The sequence below is a fragment of the Trachypithecus francoisi genome, unplaced genomic scaffold, assembly GCF_009764315.1.
Source record: "Trachypithecus francoisi isolate TF-2019V2 unplaced genomic scaffold, Tfra_2.0 Lachesis_group3, whole genome shotgun sequence".
In the NCBI taxonomy this organism is placed as follows: Eukaryota; Metazoa; Chordata; class Mammalia; order Primates; family Cercopithecidae; genus Trachypithecus; species Trachypithecus francoisi.
Window position 1 is genome coordinate 69,564,710 of NW_022681468.1, and position 19,386 is coordinate 69,584,095.

The following is a 19,386-nucleotide window of genomic DNA, read 5'->3' on the forward strand; positions in this document are numbered from 1 at the left end:
GAATCATTGCCTCTTATTGATTTCCATATAAGTGAAGTTCTGCTTTATATATGCTTTTTGTGCCTATCTTTTGTTGAGAAAAATTTTTATATTCATTTGTACTGTTTATAGCAGTAGTTCACTCCTCTTTATCGCTTCATAGAATTTCACTGCATGAATACACTGTATTTATCCATTTACCTGCTGATGGACACTTCAATTGTTTCCAGATTTTGCTTCCAGATTTTTGGCCATTATGAATAGTTACTATGAACATTTGTACACACATCTTTGTGTGGACATGTTTTTATTTCACTCGCCTAGCAGTGGATTGCTGAATTGTATGGCAAAAAAAGTGAATATTTTAACTTCATAAGAAACTGCCAAGCCATTTCCAAAGTGGCTGAATCACTCTACATTCCCACCAGTGATGTGTGAGAGTTCCCTCACGTCACATCCTCGTCAGCACTCAATATTGCCTGCCTTTAATTTTAGCCATTACAGTGTATGTATGGTAGTACCTCATCATTGGTTTAATTTGCATTTTCCTGATTAATAATGTGGAGCATCTTTTTATATGCTTATTGACCATGCATATATCTTCTTTTGCTGAAGTGTCTGTTAAAATCTCTTATTTTTTAAATTGAGTTGGTTCTTGCTATGTTGACTTCAATGTTTTTCTAAGAATGACAGCACTTCTCATCAATTTGATTTAGAGCTAGTAATTTGAGGCTCTCTAATGGCACTGCCAGGCTAAAAAATTGCTAGGCAAAGTTCAAGTGAAAGGGTCAAAAATGGATGGAATGCATAAATCAGATCATATCACTCTCCTGCTGAAAAATCTGCCAATGACTTTCCATGGCAATTAAAATAAAATCTAAACTCTTTATCTTGGTCCCTAAAGCCCCACGTGATTTGACCTCTCCATCCCTCTCCTACTTCATCTCTTGCCATCTCCCCTCACAACCACGCTCCTGACACCTGCCTTTCTTTTTGTCCCTTAAACACATGTATTTGCTCCTGACGTTATCGCCTCTGCCTGGAATTCTACTCATGGGGAGTTTGATGTGCTGCCTCCTTCTAATGATTCAGTCTCAACTTTAACAACAGGGCTTCCCCACCTAATCCTGATAAACAGCACCCCTCAGTTCCTCTGTATGTTAGCATTTGTCACTACCTGAAATTATTTTATATTTTTATATGTGTTTATTGTCTGTTTCTTCCCAATATAATTCAGGCTTTATGAATACAGAAACTTTGCCTGGGTCATTGATTCATCTCTGGAACCTATAAGTGATGCCAAGAATATAATATCAGCTCACTGGCTATTTTTTTTAGGATAGTTGGTTCTCTTCCTTCTCAGCTGTTTCTCCCAACAAAAATTCCCAGCCTCTAGCATCAGAGCAGCCTTTGCTGGAGTCATAGAAGCCATCACTAGAGTATGCACCAAATGGATTCAATTTGAAGGCATCATCACCTCCCTCAGTCAATCACAGGTAAGAGCAATTTGACTTGTAAGATGAGATGAGTAAGAGAAAGGGAGGCAGCTTTCCACCAGAGGAGGGAAAAAGGACATTTCAGGTATTATTTTATAGACAATAAGTCTCTTTTTTTGGGTGGCCTCGAGTTTCTGGGGCATTATCTCTTCTCATTGTGGCAAAAGCTTTCACTGTTCACAACGTTTTGATTGTTTCCTCTGAACCTCTTCAGTGGCAGAAAGCTTCAGCTTGCTTTCCAGGCCAGGTTCCCATCTGTCACTTCTAACCCTCATTTTTATTTCTTCTAATTCATGATCTGATCACTTTGATCCTTTGTAAAATACTTTAAACTCCATTTATTTTAATTCAGATTGAAAATGTAGAGCAAACATGGTGTTTTGGTTTTGGTTTTGGTTTCAGTTTTTTCTCCTGTCCCTCTGGGTTTCCCATCTTTTTCTCCTGGTCACTTAAAAATATGATAGATTAAATAGATTGATTGATAGAGACAGAGAGAAAGACATCCATATATTATTTGTGTTGTTGTTCGAGAGCATCTTTCAAGGCCCTCATGGCTGGTGACCACACAGAACCACTTTCCTATTTCCTAAGTGTTATTTTTCCAATGCCAAATCTGGAAAGCACACATTCTCTGCCCATGTCCCAACTAATGAACCAAGCTTCCTCTGCTTCCAATTATTATAATCTCTATAAAGCCACAGGCCTTCTCTTTATGTGTTTAGTAACAAATCAAAAATAAAAATTAAATAAAAACCATTCCCAAGTTTTGAGTCAACTTTATATATATAACACTTCCTAAATTACATGAAGCCTTTTCCTTTAAGACCCCCCTCTGTAGAATTGATTTGTGAATTTAATCATCCATTTTGTTTTATTTATATTTTTTAGATGGAGTCTCCCTCTGTCACCCAGACTGGAGTGCAATGGTGCTATCTCAGTTCACTGCAACCTCCGCCTCCTGGGTTCAAGCAATTCTATCTCAACCTCCAAGTAGCTGGGATTACAGGCATGCACCACCATGCCGGCTAATTTTTGTATTTTTAGTTGAGACAGGGTTTCACTATGTTGGCCAGGCTGGTCTTGAACTCCTGACCTCAAGTGTTTCACCTGCCTTGGCCTCCCAAAGTGCTGGGATTACAGGCGTGAGCTACTGCACTTGGCCTATTCATCAATTTTATAAGTAATTAGTGAAAACGTAGCATATGCTAGATGTGGGTATAGGTAGGAGGGGGAGGCTAACACATTCAAGAAAGAGTATACAGTTGCCACTTCTAAGTGCTTTTGTTCTTAATGATGTACTAAGCAATTACACATTGTATGTTGTATTAGGGTTTTCCACAAAAACAGAAGCAATAGGATATGTATATAAAGAGAGATTTAAGGAAGTGGCTTGCATGATGGAGGAGGCTGGCAAGTCCAAATTCTGCAGGGTCGGCCAGCAGGCTGGAGACTGCACATGTTTATTAGCCATTTAGATATCCTCTTTTACGAAGTGCCTGCTCAAGTCTTTTGCCCATTTTTCTATTGGGTTACTTTTTCATCAGTTTGGATGAGTTCTTTATAAATTTTTGATATGAGTTTTTTGTAGGGTATGTATTAATATTTTGCAAATAACTTCTCCCACTCTCTGGCTTGCTTTTTCAGCCTCTTTGTGTTGCCTTTTGCTGAACAAAAGTTCTTAATTTTAACTTAGTCATATTTATCTATATTTTCCTTTAGCTTTAGTGCATTTTAAGTCCTGTTTTTTAAATCCTTGCACTCTCAAGGTCATGAAGATATTCTTCTTTGTTTTCTTCTAGAAATTTTATTTTTTACTTCTTGCAGACATTTAATTTTCACATTTATAACTATAATCAACCTGAAATTGACATTTCCATATGATATGAGGTACTTATAAAGTAAAACATAGATGCAGAAAATATCACGAGGCAAATGTATAGCTTAATGAATTATTATGAGTCAAACACCACCCACGTCAAGAAATGGAACTTAACACATGCACTCATATGTTCACTGCAGCACTATTCACAGTATCAAAGACATGGACTCAACCTAGCTGCCCATCAACAGTGAATTGGATGAAGAACACGTGGTACATATACATCATGGAATACTATGCAACCACAAAAGGAATGAAATCATGTCCTTTGTAGCAACGTGGATGCAGCTGGATGCCATTATCCCAAGCAAATTAACAGAGGAACAGAAGACCAAATACCACATGTTCTCACAAAAAGAAGCAACAATACATACTGGGAACTACTGGGTGGGGAGGGAAGAAAGGGGACAAGTGTTGAAAAACTAACTGATGGGCAGTGTGCTCACTACCTTGGTGACAGGATCAACTGTACCCCAAACCTCAGCATAATGCAATATACCCAGGTAACAAACCTGCACATGTATCCCCTGAACCTAAAATAAAGATTGAAATTTTTGGAAGGAAGGAAGGAAGGAAGGAAAGAAGGAAGGAAGGGAGGAATTTTTAGAAGAGACTGTTATGTTGCAATTAAAATTATGTTTATGAAGACGGGGAAAAAAAAAAAAAAAGAAATAGAACTTTGCCTGCCAGTACTGGAGCTCCTCCAGGTGCCCCTTCCCAATTTCAATCTTCTCCCAGAACCTGACTGTTGAATGCTGTCAGAATTCTCTCATATTGTGCCAAAATGGCCAGGAGTTTATACCTCACCTCATTCCGTCATTGCATGTGGGCTGCCCTGGGAAGGTATGATCCCAAGAAGGCAGCTCTCTGCAGCTGAGACAGCTCCTGAAGTAGCTAACAGATCCTTGCAGCTAGGCAGCAAGTCTTCCCTGGGTGGCACATCTCCATCCCTCACACACCATGTCACCTAGTTTTGTTATATATACTGTCTACTGCAACTTTATTTGAAATCACACTGAACCTACCTAGATAAATTTGGAAGAATTTACATCTTTACAATATTTAGTTTTCCAGGCCAGGTGCGGTGGCTCATGCCTATAATCCTAGCACTTTGGGAGGCCAAGGTGGGTGGATCACTTGAGATCTGGAGTTCGAGACCAGCCTAATATGGTGAAACCCCATCTCTACTAAAAACATAAAATATTGCTGGGCGTGGTGGCGGGCGCCTCTGTAATCGTAGCTACTTGGGAGTCTGAGGCTCCAGAATCACTTAAACCTGGGGGGCAGAGTTTGCAGTGAACCGAGATTGAGCAACTGCACTCCAGCCTAGGTGACAGAGCAAGACTCTCTGACTCATCAAAAAAAAAAAAAAAAAAAAAAATTACTTTTGCAATACATAAAAATGGCATGTCTCTTCACTTAGTTTTATAGTTTTTATAATGTTTTATAGAGAAGACTTACACATCTTTTGCTAGATTTTTCTTCTAGTTATCTAATGTTTTTGATGACATTGTGTTATTTTAAAAACTTTATTTTCCAATTGTTTACTGCGTTTTATATTGACATCATATATAAGGTCCTTTCTAGATTTACTCATTACTTCTAACAGTTTTTCTGCAGATTTGTTTGGATTTTCTACACACATAATCATGCCACTTGCAAATAACGAAATATTTATGTTTGTTTATTTATTTATTTTTGTTTATTTATTTTTAGTTTTTATAACTTTTATTTTATTTGCCTTTTTCTCTGTCGAGGATTCCCAGAAAGTGTTGAATAGTATTGATGAAAGCAGTCTGTCTCATTCCTGATATCAAAGAGAAAGCTTTCAATATTTCACCAATATGTATGAAGTTGCTATAGGGTTTTGTTTTGTTTTGTTTTGTTTGAGATAGAGTCTTGCTCTGTTGTCCAGGCTGGAGTGCAGTGGCATGGTCTCAGCTCACTGCAAACCCCACCTCCCAAGTTCAAGTGATTCTCTGCCTGCCTCAGCCTCCCGAGTAGCTGGGACCACAGGCGTGCGCCACCACACCTCGCTAATTTTTTGTCTTTTGAAGACACATATTTTCAGATTAAAGAAGTTACCTCTATTCCTAAGTTTTCTTAATAATCATTGAATTTTGTCAAATGTTTGTTCTGTATCTTCTAAAATAATCATATTTTTTCTTTGTTCTTTCATGTTATAAGTTACCTTAATATTTTTAATATTAAAGCAACTTTGGTGTAAAAGTAACTTGATTGAGATATAGATATTGTTTTATAAATCAATAGATTTGATTTGCAAATGTTTTATCTAGAATTTTTGCATCTTAGTTCACAGAAAGATTGGGTGTACTTTCTTACAATGTCTTTGTTACGTTTGGGTATGAAGGTTATGTTGGCCTTATAAAACACGTTAAGAATAAATACTTTTTTTCTACTCTCTGGGATAATTTAAGAATGATGCTTTTTTAAATGAAGGTTTGAGCATCTAGGCTTAGAGATTTCCATTTGGGAAGATATTCAACTTATTTTAATGGCTATAAGACTACTCGGATTTTCCATATCTTGTTGTATTATTTTTGCTAAGCTGTTATTTTCCAGCACTTTGTCCATTTTATCTACATCTTCAAAATTATTCACATAAAGTTCTTTGTAATATCATCTTATTTTCTTATTGATTTTGTAGAATCTGCAGTGATGTCTCCTTTTTCATTTCTGATATTAGTTATTTTGTGGCTTCACTCTTTCTTTCCCTGATCAGTCTTGCTAGAAGCTTATCGATTTGTTAATCTTTTCAAATAATCAGATTTGGCATTTTTATTCTATTGTATGTTTGTTTTTTACTTCTTTAATTTCTGTTTTCATCTTCATTTTTTTCCTTTTTTTACATTCTCTGGGCCCAATTTTCTGTAGCATTTCTAATTTATTTAAAATGGATACTTTGATCATGACTTTTTCAGTGAAATAATGTAAGCATTTTAAGGCTAAAAATTTTCCTTTCTGCATGGTTTTAGTTATATTCTACAATAAGTTGTGCTATATCATATTTTTATTATCATTCAGTTGAAAGTATTTTCTACTTTTCATTGTACTGTCTTCTTTGACCCTTATGTAATTAAGTAGTGTATTTCCAAAGATTTGGGCATTTTATTGTTATCACTCTGTTATTATCTAGCTTAACTGCACTGAGGCCTAAGAACATATCTGCAAATTTTTATCTTGTAAAATGTGTCGAGAAATGCTATATGGCTCTGCATATGTGCAATATTGATGATGTTCCATGCTCTGCAGTTGCTGGTTACAGTATTCTATCTGTGGATAACAGTCATTTTGTTAGTTTCATTAATCATATTAATAAATCTTCTATATACTTAAGAGTTTTGTGAGGTTCATCTTTTAGTTCTATCAATTACTGATGGACATGTTTTGGAGTTTCTCACTATGATTCTGGAGTTTCTCACTATGATTCCATTTCTCATTTAGTTCTAAAAAATGTGCTTCCTATATTTGGGACCTGGGTTATTAGATGCATACAATTTTATAATCGCTTTATTTGAGGGTTATTTGACCCTTTATCATTTTAAAATGTCTTTTTTTCACTTATAGTAATGTTTGTTTTTGGTTGATATCAGAATAACTCCTTTTGCTTAGGTTTTCTATGGTATTTGTTTTACTTATTTATTTATTTATTTTAATTTTATTTTTTTTGAGACGGCGTCTCACTCTGTTGCCCAGGCTGGAGTGCAATGGTACGATCTCGGCTCACTGCAACCTCCACCTCCCCAGCTGAAGCAATTCTGCCTCAGCCTCCCAAGTAGCTGGGACTCCAGGCATGTGACACTATGCTTGGCTAATTTTTGTATTTTTAGTAGAGACGGGGTTTCACCATGTTGGCCAGGATGGTCTTGATCTCTTGATCTTGTGATCTGCCCGCCTCAGCCTCCCAAAGTGCTGGGATTACAGGCATGAGCCACCATGCCCAGCCTTCTTTTAACTTTCAATTCTCCTTTGTATTTACATTCAAGATGTATCTCTTCTAAGTATAATAAAATTGGGCAGAGTTCATTTTTAATACGGTTTGGCAACTTTTCTTTTTAAATTGGAGAATTTAGTCTATTAATATTGAATGTACTTGCAGATAAATTTGGGTTTATATTTACCAACTTGTTTGTTTTCCTGTTTTACTTACCATTTCTTCAACTTGTTTTACGTTACTTTTTCTCTTCTTGTCTTTAATGAATTACGTATATTGTTATTCTATTTTCCCCTCTATTAACTTGTTAATTACATATTATTTTACTATTCTTTTAGTTGTTACCCTCCTTGACAGCATGCATTCTTGATTTTTTTTTTTTTTTTTAGAGTACAAACTAATTCTTGTATTATTCCCCAGATAATGTTAGGGTCCTTAGCATACTTTAACTCCATTTACCCCCGACCACCACCTTTTTTATCCTTTTCATTGTACACACATTTTAAACTTCATGAGCCCTTTGTTTGTTTATATAGCAAACATTCATTTATATTTGTTCTATTTGCCTCTTCAACTACTCTTCATTTATTCCTGTGCTTCTGTGTTTCTGTCTGGAATCATTTTGCTTTTACCTAAAGACCTCCCTCTGGTACTTTATTTTTAGTAAAGCCTGTTTGTGAACAATTCTCTCAGGTTTTTGTCTGGAAATATTTTCATTCTACCTTCTCTTTGAAGGATACTTTTGCTGAGTGAAGAATTCTAGGTTGACAGTTACTTTCTTCCAGTTGTCCTGGAGATTCTGAAGGCTACCTAATAACTTTAGCTAATTTTAGGCAAAAGGTAATTTATTAAAATGTGTTTTGTTGTCTGCAACTAGGAACTTTGATGACTACAGGGTTGAAAATCACTAGTCAGGTGTCCCATTCAATAATAATTGATGAGTTAATAATAATAACGATGAGTTGTAATTACACTTTTATCACATACAAATGTCTTATACATACTGAACTCTGCTTCTGAGTTTCGTATTACATTTTACTTATTATTCTTGCTATGGAAACAAGCTGTTATTTATTTTTGATTTATAATACATTAAATATCTAATAATATATTCTCACTTTGCTGCTTTTCTTTTTCAAAATTTTACTCATATATTCCCATCATTTTTTTCTTTCAGGTAATCTTAAGAATCATTCTGCAAAGTTAGAAACAAAATCCTAAATGTTATTAGGATTTTGATACAAAAGTACCATACTTATAAATTAATTTACACTCAATTTACAATATGTCTTTACTCCAGGAACATGTTGCTTCTGAGTTAAAGAAGTTGCATGTCTCTGAGAAGATGTGTGTGTGTGTGTAGCCTGTACATTGCATCTTATTTTTGTTCATAAGTATAGAAGCTTTCATAGATATAAATTAAGTAGTTTTCAAAATGTTTGCTAACTGTTTGGCATACAGGAAAGTCACCATGCAGAATTCTCTAGTTATAATCATTTTTCCTTAATCCTTTTGACTTTTCAAGGCACACAATTCTATAATCAGAAAATAGGGACAATTTTACCTTTAATTTCCCAAGATTCGTGCTTCTTTTTAAACTAAACTTTAAACAACTTAAAGGAAAATGTTAAACATTGTGAAACATGGTATAATCCTACAATGTAATATTATTCAGCCATAAAAAATAATGAAGTGCTGATAAATACTACAGTCATGGATGAACCTTGCAAACATTAAGTGAAGGAAGCCAGTCACAAAAGACCAAATATTGTATGATTACTTTTATACTGAAGTCCAGAATAAAGAAATCTATAGAGACAGAAAATAGATGAATGGTTGCTTAAGGGTGGGGTAGAGGGAGGAATGCGGTAGTGGAGGGAGGTGGGATGGAAGGTACAAAGCTTCTTTTTGAGGTGATGTCTAAAACTGATTGTGGTTGCACATTATCCATGAATGTATGGTATGTGAACTAGATATCAATACACCTCAAAAAAATAAGAACTGTCTACAGAATGAAAGAAAATTTTTGCAAACTATGCATCTGACAAAAGCCTACTATCCAGCATCTAGAAGGATCTTAAACAAATTTACAAGAAAAAAACAACCCCATTAAAAAGTGGGCAAAGGACATGAACAGACACTTTTCAAAAGAAGATATACGTGTAGCCAAGAAGCATATGAAAAAAAGCTCAACATCACTGATCATTAGAGAAATACAAATCAAAACCACAATGAGATAGTATTTTACAACAGTCCAAATGGCTATTACTAAAAAGTCAAAAAATAACAGGTGCTGGCGAGGTTGCAGAGAAAAGGGAACACTTATGCACTGTTGGTGGGAGTGTAAATTAGTTCAACCATTATGGAGATAGTATAGCTACTCCTCGAAGACCTAAAAATGGAACTACAATTTGACCCAGCAATCCCGTTACTGGGTATACACCCAAAGGAATATAAATCATTGTATCATAAAGACACATGAACATGTATATTCGTTGCAGCACTATTCACAATAGCAAAGACATAGAATCAACCTAAGTTGATTATCCTTAGCAAAATAATGCAGGAACAGAAAACCAAATACTGCATGTTCTCGCTTATAAGAGCTAAATAGTGAGAACACAGGGACATATAGATGGAAACAACACACACTGGGGCCTACTGGAGGGTGAAGGGTGGGAGGAGGGAGAGGATCAGGAAAAATAACTAATGGGTACTATGCTTAATACCTGGGTGATGAAATAATCTGTAAACAAACCCCCATGACATGAGTTTACCAATATAACAAACCTACACATGTACCCCTGAACTTAAAAAACAGAGTTGGGATAACCTGAATCTTTGGCTTGTCCCTGACTTTTAAAAAGCTAGAATTTCAGTTACGTACGATTTTGGTTATAGGTTTCAATAGCCAATCATTTTGCTCTAAGGCCTCACTCACAAAAGTTTGTGCTTTGATATATATGGTAAGGAGACAGGAACACTGAAAACTGCATCTTCCAGACACTCTTCCAACTAGCTTCCAGCATGTTCTGCCAATGGAAGGCACTGGGAGAAGACTGGAAGGCTGGAGGATGGGAGAAGCCATCCTCTTCCTATTTCTGGTTTCTGATGGTATATCTGATAGTGGCAGCAGCTGCAAGGACAGTCTAAACTTGATGCAGCGGCGACAGTAATACCAAAAGCAGCGGTAGCCAACAGCAGCAGCAACAGTGGGATGGCAGCTGAGGTTCCTGGATTCTGTCCAGCAGCTGACTCTTAAAGCAGGAGCCTCTGTGGCATGATGCCCTGACTGCTGAAAACCTGTGACTTGAATACTAGTTGTTGACAGCAGTTACTTTTTTCAGTAAACTTGTCTTCCTCCAGTCCTAGTTTAGGATCCCCCACAAAAGCAGAGCCTGATATAGGGACATTAGTCCAGTAATGTACTTGAAGTGAGGGAGTGGAGAGATGAGACAGAGACAGAGGAAAAGACAATAAAGGGTACATTGATGAGCTATTACTACTGAGGGCAACTGGGGCTCCATTCCCCTTGGGGATCCTCAGAGGAACTGTGTACCATGCATACCGGAATGCCTCCTTATTGAGTTTTAACCCCGGTGGCTGATAGTTCTCTTTGGGGACACTAAATCCCCCGCAATCCTGGGCTGCTCCCACATGCAGGCTGAGCAAGCTCCCAGGGCTTGGGAAAGTCTGAGACAGAAGAAATAACAGACTGGCTGTGGTGAAGTCAGAACTCACCCTTGCCCCATGGGATGTGGGCAGGGCACTAAGGCATCTTTGTATGGAAGTTTTATATGTTGTTTTCCTTGAGCATCAGAGTGATTATAAAATGCATTGTGAAGTTTTGAAATATTTAAAATAGTATCTCCTTCATTGAAGTTTTAAGGAATTGGTTTGTAAAACTATGAATCCAGTGCTTTTCTGGAGGTAGATCTTTGATGACTTTTTACATGTCAAGATGTGCCTTCTTTTACTGCATTTAAATCAACTACAGAAATAGGGTGTGATTAGTTGGAACCCGAATAATTGACCAGATAACTAGAGGCTGTAAAATCTGCAATTATTTTTGCACCAACCTAATAAAAAGAAATCACAAAGCAAAATTTTCAACTGGGTTAGCTGCAGGCAGATATAGATCATAGACATAGACTTGGATTTTAAATGTGCTCATCTCTATCAAGCAAAAGAATACGGAAGGAGTACCCAGAGATCCTGCCCACCAAAAAGGCCACAAAGAGTGCCAAATTTCTCAGTTAATAATATTTACTGAGGATAACTGAATTAGTCATGCTTGGTATTTCTGATATAGCACATCAGGGCATATAGAATATTCTCTATATGAATAAATAGAGAAATATACCTGAGGAAAGAGACAGCAAAGGTAGAGAGATCCCTGGGTCACAAACAAAAGATACTTATAGTTAGAGAAAGTTCATTATTTTCTTATTTTAAAAAACAAGTTATTTAAGATTTTGCATGAGATGTTTTGACTTTCCCTTCAGTGCAAAACCATTTTTCCCTCAAATGATTTACCTAATAGACATGAAGAACTGCTATCAAGGCTTTGCTCATGCAGTTATAACAGTGAGAAAATTATTTTACATCAGCTGCTGACAACTAGTCCCCCTCTCAGGGGCACATAATGAGAGAACTGTCAGGCAGATGAGTGTCCAGCGCGGAAATATTTAATTAATGAGCTCTTGTCTTGCCTCTAGGTAATTCTTCACAGTCCTAAGGATAGAGAGAGAGCACCCTCTGATCAATCCAGGGAATTAAAAAAACACACACATTCACTGCTGAAAGAATTTCAGTTTTCATTTTTTTAAAAAATCCAAGTTACCTATAAAATTTCATGGACTTATTTTTTTTAACATGCTTAAACTTTTAAAGGAGGAGACTGCCATATGATCTAGACTTAGCATTTCATATTTTAGATCTTAGGTCTTTAAGGAAAAATATAACAGAAAGCTACTATGAATTCATTCCCATTTTTAATAACTGTAATTTGGTCATTTAAACGGCACTTCCATAGATTAGAAAACAGTAGCGCAATACGTGGGAGATATTTATTCAGTGCATTCACAGTGTCTGCTGTGTGTTCTAGAGCCACAGATCCCTGTAATATATTTCCACAGTCCCCAATTTTGGAACCACCCCATACTTCAGACTGGAACAATGCCAGGTTGCTCTGGAATCCTGTTTTCTTGTATCAAGGCCTTTTGACTCTTTCTTGGAGAATCTTAACCTCTGGTCATGAGCTTGCATGTTCCCTTTAAGAATAATATAGAGCAGGCCGGGCGCGGTGGCTCAAGCCTGTAATCCCAGCACTTTGGGAGGCCGAGACGGGCGGATCACGAGGTCATGAGATCGAGACCATCCTGGCTAACACGGTGAAACCCCGTCTCTACTAAAAAAATACAAAAAATTAGCCAGGCGAGGTGGCGGGCGCCTGTAGTCCTAGCTACTCGGGAGGCTGAGGCGAGAGAATGGCGTAAACCCGGGAGGCGGAGCTTGCAGTGAGCTGAGATCCGGCCACTGCACTCCAGCCTGGGCGACAGAGCGAGACTCTGTCTCAGAAAAAAAAAAAAAAAGAATAACATAGAGCATCTCATTCCTAGAAAGAGCTTCTTCCCTCTGTTGTTGCTGTTCTACAACAAAAGTCTGGGGCTTGAGGGCAGGTGGGGGAAGGGGGAACTGAGAAGGTGAGGTGGGGGTGCAGAGTGGAGTTCAGGGAGGTGTCAGACTAAAAGCCAGATCTCTGGGTTTCTAATGCAGTGCTCCCGCCTTTAAACTAAGTAAGCAGAGAAAGCATTAAAAGAGTGGCTGGGCCTAAGTGTCTCCAGGATTTTTCCATCACCATATTCCCCTTGTCCACCAATCCACAGCCCACAAAAATTTATTTTACTCCTGGTGACATTAATAGAATATGTTATTTTTTTATTTGCACAAATTTGTGGGGTACATCAGACATTTTGTTACACATAATGGGTACTGAGTGACTCAGGGTATTTGGGGTGTCCGTCACCTGCATACGATACATGTTTGTTAAGCATGATCATCCTACTCTGCTATCAAACATTGAATTTATTCCTTCTATCTTACTGTATGTTTGTGCCTTTTAGCCCACTTCTCTTCATAACAGCATATTTTAAAGATAGAATCCACCATAGTTGTAACTCCTGGAAACTGACTCTGGCTTCTTCTGGTATATTTTTAGCATGTTTAAATCAAATTGTAGTATCACTCTCGACTTCATCTAATATTCTAGAATTCCTAAAGATTACAGGTATCCATTTTTGTAATATTAATCAGTTATCTACTTAATGCATTTAGAATAATATAAGATCATTCTATTTAAGTAAAGGCTAGGGATATTAAAATTAATTTTATAGGAGAACATTCTGAAGATTATTCTAAAAAAACATGAAGATGATCACCTGACATGACAATGAATTAACCCTGTGTAAAAATATTGGGGCAAAATGGAAGTTTATAATTTATTAAAAAAGAAAGTAAGAGAACATTATATCTTGTAAAGCATTAATGAAAGCCTCTTTAGCAAAATTATATGACTAAAGAATTCAGGCATATCATTCGCAACACAAAAATACTGCAGATCCTGTACCTACTACAAATGGCATCCAGGTGACCAAGGCTGGTGTTCCCAGAATGTCACTGTGGCTGGTGTCTGTTTTGACTGGTCAGCATCCATGCCATGCTAATTATTAAATATTTTAATATTATTCTTGCAAGTCTCCCCAAAATAACCTCAGTATCTGTTCTGTTCCCAATGGTCTTTAGCAACAGTTGCGAAGCACCCTCCTGCTACAGTAAAGAATTCTCCTTTATATCAAATCTAAATTACTTCTGTATTAGGCCTTTTAATTGCAAGTAGCAGAAATGATACAAATTAGCTTGAGCATAAAGGGACTTTATTGGCTTGTGTTCCTGGATAGAGCTGGCCTCCAGAATTCAAAGTACATCATCTAGTCATCCTTGTTCTCTCTCCTCCTTCTCCTTTCCTCTTTCTGCAGCTCTCAACGAATTGACTTCCTTGCCTCCTCCTGAAGCCAGGCTTCTCCTAGGTATATGAGTTGGAAGCAAGAGAACCAAATTCCAGATAGGAATCATATCTAGTCAAATCTGGATCACATGACAACCACTCCTATGCAGAAGGTAGAAGGAATGTGATGTGGAAGGTACTGTCTTTGGCAATCCCACACCCAAGCAGGATGAGGAAGGGAAGGAGTCCTGCCACTCCCAGCAGGCCTCACATCAGCAGCATTAGTAGCTGGTGAGAAATGCAGAATCTGGAGCTGCATCCCAGACCCGCCAAATCAGAATCCAGAGCTGCATCCCAGACCCACCAAATCAGAATCCAGAGCTGCATCCCAGACCCACCAAATCAGAATCCAGAGCTGCATCCCAGACCCACCAAATCAGAATCCAGAGTTCAACAAGATCCCCAGCTGACTCCCATGCACTTTATAAATGGAGAAGGTTTTTCTCCTGGGAAAGGTGCCGTGAAGGATGACATCATTACAGAAAGGGGAAGGAGGAAAAAAACAGATGTTCACTCACACACAACTGTGATGCTACACAATTTCCTTTTGATTAGTCTTCAGTAAAAATGATGAACTAATTATTATTCTAAGTATCACAAACATTAATACTCATTTTAAAACACAGGCCAGGTACAATGGCTCACCCCTGTAATTCCAGCACTTTGGAAGGCTGAGGCAGGCAGATAACTTGAGGCCAGGAGTTTGAGACAAGCCTAGCCAACATGATGAAAACCCATCTCTACTAAAAATACAAAAATTAGCTGGGCATGGTGATGCACGCCTATAGTCCCAGTTACTCAGGAGGCTGAGACATGAGAATCACTTGAACCCAGAAGGCAGAGCTTGCAGTGAGCTGAGATCATGCCACTGCACTCCAGCCTGGGAGACAGAGTGAGACTCTGTCTCAAAAACAAACAAAACATCTGTAGGTCTCCCTATAGTTTCTTGTTCTTTATAATTCCTATTCTCCTTTATCAAGGCTAGCAGCTAACTTAGCTATTTTTAGTCTCACTTTTTATTTTAGAAATTATTTGCTATATAATGGCCAGGCACAGTGGCTCACATCTATAATCCCAGCACTTTGGGAGGCCAAGGCAGGTGGATCACTTGTGGCCAGGAGTTTGAGACCAGCCTGGCCAACATAGCGAAACCCTGTCTCTACTAAAAATACAAAAATTAGCCAGGCATGGCAGCATGCACCTGTGGTCCCAGATACTCAGGAGGCTGAGGCATGAGACTCGCTTGAACCCAGGCGGTGGAGGCTGCAGTGAGCCGAGATCGTGCCACCGCACTCTAGCCTGGCTGATGGAGTGAGACTCTGTCTCCAAAAAAAAAAAAAAAAGAGAGAGAGAGAAAGAAAGAAATTATTTGCTATATAAGGATTGTTGTTAGGAGGAAATCAACACTATAACTGTTTGTTTCTGTCTTTGACCCTGGTTAAATTACTCTATATCTTGCCAGCATACCTGCTTGCTATTGATAGGGGTAGCACAACCTAGTAGTTATGAGCATGGATCTGAAGCTAGGGGCTGGTTTAAATCATGATCTACCACTTACTAGCTATGTTTCTTACCTCTCTTACCTTGATTTCTCATCTGTAAAGGGGGCTTATCATAGTTGTGAGGAGAATTAAGTGAACTAATATTTGTGCATGGTATGCAGTAACCACTACGTATGTTTTTGAAACAAATAAATGTTGTTGGAGTGAAACCACCCAACACATCTCTAATGCTGCTTTGTGACTAATGGATTAAGTGAGCACTTTGAAAATATATATATTACTTGAGTGATTAAATTGCCAAGCTTCCCATTTCATTTACATCTTATTTCCATTTCTAGTGAATCACTCCTTCTAAGCACAAGGTTGTGAAAGGAAATCTTCTACACTAATAATAGCATTACAAGCTACTATAACCAAGGCTTACTTACATGATATCACCAAAGCTCCAATAAATTTCTCAATTTAAATATTAAAGTAAAAATCAGTTAATGATCTGTTAGCTGGAAAATATTTGGGGTGAAAGAGTGATTACCACTAAAAAATAGATTGAAGTCATTGTTGCTTTTAGAGCCTAGAGAAATGCAAAGATCTGTTATTCTAGGTAATTTACGTACTCTCTCTGCCTCCTTTATGGGCTGCTGGAAAGATTAAATGATTAATGTGTGAGAAGTGCTTAGAACAATGCCTGGCTCAAAGTAAGTAATCAGTAAATGCCAGTTCTTATGATCACAGGTATTCGGAATATAGGTTGAGGTGATCAGGAGTTATGATGACCATGGCAGGTGGCAATGCCCCAAAGCGCAAAAGATGTCAATTCCTCTTCCACATCCCCAGTCAACACGCACATTCCTCTCCACAACCAAGAGAAGTGGGCATTAAAGAAAGGAAGGGCAAGAGGAAAGACAATTCTAAAAGATCACCAAGGTGTATGGTCTGAATTATTTGGACTCGTTCTGCTGTGATCTTAGCCAATTGACCCTCTGCCCTAATTTCCCTACCTGAAAAAAAAAGGCCAATTTATTAAGGGCTTTTTGATGTGTGGGTGAAAGAGGCTGTTAACACTCGAAAGTATTATAGATTAACAATCTTTCTAACCATTTTAAATATTAGCAAATATTCCAGCTCACAAAGTGCCATGGTTTTAGTGGCCTGGAAAACGCTGCAATTTGTTCAAACATCAGTGGATGTTATTTCTGGATGTTAATCAGTACCATTTACCTTGAGAACCTGGAAAACGTGTGGACTGTGCAAGTGCGCCATCTGCTGGTCCTGGAGACTCTGCGCCTCAGGGCAGGGATGCTTGTCCAATGAGGCCGGCACAGGAGCTCCTTGGAGAGCAGCAAACCAGCCAAAGCTGTTCCCACCACCTCAGGTCCTGGTGCTGAATTATCACAGTGAACACGTTGCTTTCCCAAAGGCAGATGATGTGTTTGAGAGGGTATGTGTGTGATCTTTAAATAGTTTTGTCCTTTGTGCTTACATTATCATCTAGGAACAAAAGATAATTTATTGCATCTCAGAAATGAAACGACTCTGAGATAGCATCTATTTCAAATGCCTCATTTTACACGTGAGAAAAAAATGTGGTCCAAGAGTCAGACAATTTTCCCAAGTTACTCAGCCAGTAGTGGCAGGACAGGATCCCCAAAGCTCCTGCCTGGACACTTACTCTCACTACCTTGGAGAAGGTGAAGGAGGGCAGAGGAATCTGCCAAAATGAAGAAAACTTCCCAGCCAGTGTCCTGGGTCACTGCATACATCTTACTGACATGGGCACTTTAGCCATAGCTTGCAAAGAGCTTTAACTTCTCTTTTTATACCCATATAAAAACTTTCACCTCCGGTTGTAGCCAAAAGTCAAAGCCCTTTTATGCCCTATTGCACTTATGAAAGGGGAAAAATACAAGTAAGGATACTTTATCTTGTGATTATTTTCACTTCCTGAAAAGCCAAAGATCTAGCAGTTTAATCACAAAGTCTGTCCTGTCATTCAGCAGCAGATGCCAGCCTCTTGCCTGGCAGCCACCAGAATAGACACAAGAACCCAACAGGTCAGAAAGTCTACACTCTTATTTCTCTACCAGACAGAAGTCTCTCTTAGCTTATACAGGCCAACTATTTTTTTTCATTGGTCTTAGTCCAATACTGACATATTTGCCTGGGTCACCTGTCAGTCAACCAGGAGCACTCATTCAACCGGGGTGTGGGTACAGAGAAACTCTAGTGCCATCCAACAGAGGGCAGTAGTGCACAGACACATAACCACCCTGCTCAGCTCTCTCCTATCAGAAAAAAAGCGGGTGGGGGGCACAGGTGCATATTCTTACTGCTCTGACTGTGTTCTGAGAGTGGAGCCAGACATTTCTCAGACGCCAAAATCAATCTTAAAAGTCAATTATCTGACAAGGACAAATATTAATTACTAATTCCTGTTTCCCCCACTTCACGATGCTCAGCTTCATACTCTGCCCCTGAGCCTCCCAAACCAAAGTTCTTTTACCATGTGACAGAGACACAAGCTTTGGATCCATCTAAAAACAAGGCTGACAAGTTTCTCACCACCTAGCAACACAAAAAACTCTAAACACAATCCAAAGAATCCCCAAGGGAAACAGCTTCAAGAATCTTGAAAATCATACCTATTTTTGTTTGTAATGTGTGAAATTATTACAAGTATGTTCACCAAGAGGACTATTGATGGATGACTCACAATTTAGCTAAATTCAATGAACCACACACTGTGCCTATCCCAGTAGGTGACTCATGCATTTTTTATTTCAAGTATCAAGTGTTTGCCAAAAACAGTATTTAAAAAAAGTAATGAAAATTGTTCTGAAAGAGCTCATGAATAGGGTAGGACTACCCACCGACAGCCTCATTTGTGCTCTGACCACTTACATGGGATTTGGTGGGTCTGCTAGAGCAGTGCTCGACAGAGAGTGCACTCCCCACAGCAACGCTGGCAGGCGGAGGGCAGGCTCTGCAACTCACCACGCGTGGTTGTCTCCCTCAAACCCACGTCTCAGCAAGGACTCTAAAGCCCAGTGATGTATATGTGTTGGGGGGGGTGGGTACATATAGGTTTTGCTAAAACATATTAAAAATAAATGCATACATACATTCAATTCCTGTTTGTCTTCTATTGAGCTTACCATTTCTCCCCCTACCTTTTGTAATTTAAGAAATCTAATTATCAGAGAAAAATGGAGGGAACAAAAGGCCACTGAGCAGAAATAATGAAAATGATTGCTGGTGAGGAACAGTTAAGGGGTGTAGACTTTATTCTGACCACTAGTGTTTTCGCATGCACCTGCTACTAGGCTATTCACAAAACCCTTGTTAAGATTCCCCCTTTCTCAGCCTGCTTTTCTGACCAGTCAAAGGAAAAGTTTTTAGGTCCCACTGACTTCCAAAAAAACCTTCAAGTTCACTGACCACCTAATAATACCCTTGTAAAGCTCAGAAAGACATTACTGCCTACTGATTTGGATGTTTTAATAAATATTTAC

General features: G+C 38.3%; 1 long non-coding RNA gene across 1 annotated transcript in view; it reads right to left on the bottom strand.

Annotated features, from left to right (window-relative positions):
- LOC117071309 overlaps positions 1-17,354 on the bottom strand; it is an 86,223-nt gene extending 68,869 nt beyond the window's left edge. Inside the window, exon 1 of the long non-coding RNA XR_004432238.1 lies at positions 17,096-17,354. This is a non-coding gene — a long non-coding RNA (uncharacterized LOC117071309). The remainder of the gene's footprint in view (positions 1-17,095) is intronic.
- Between the last annotated feature and the right edge of the window lie 2,032 nt (positions 17,355-19,386).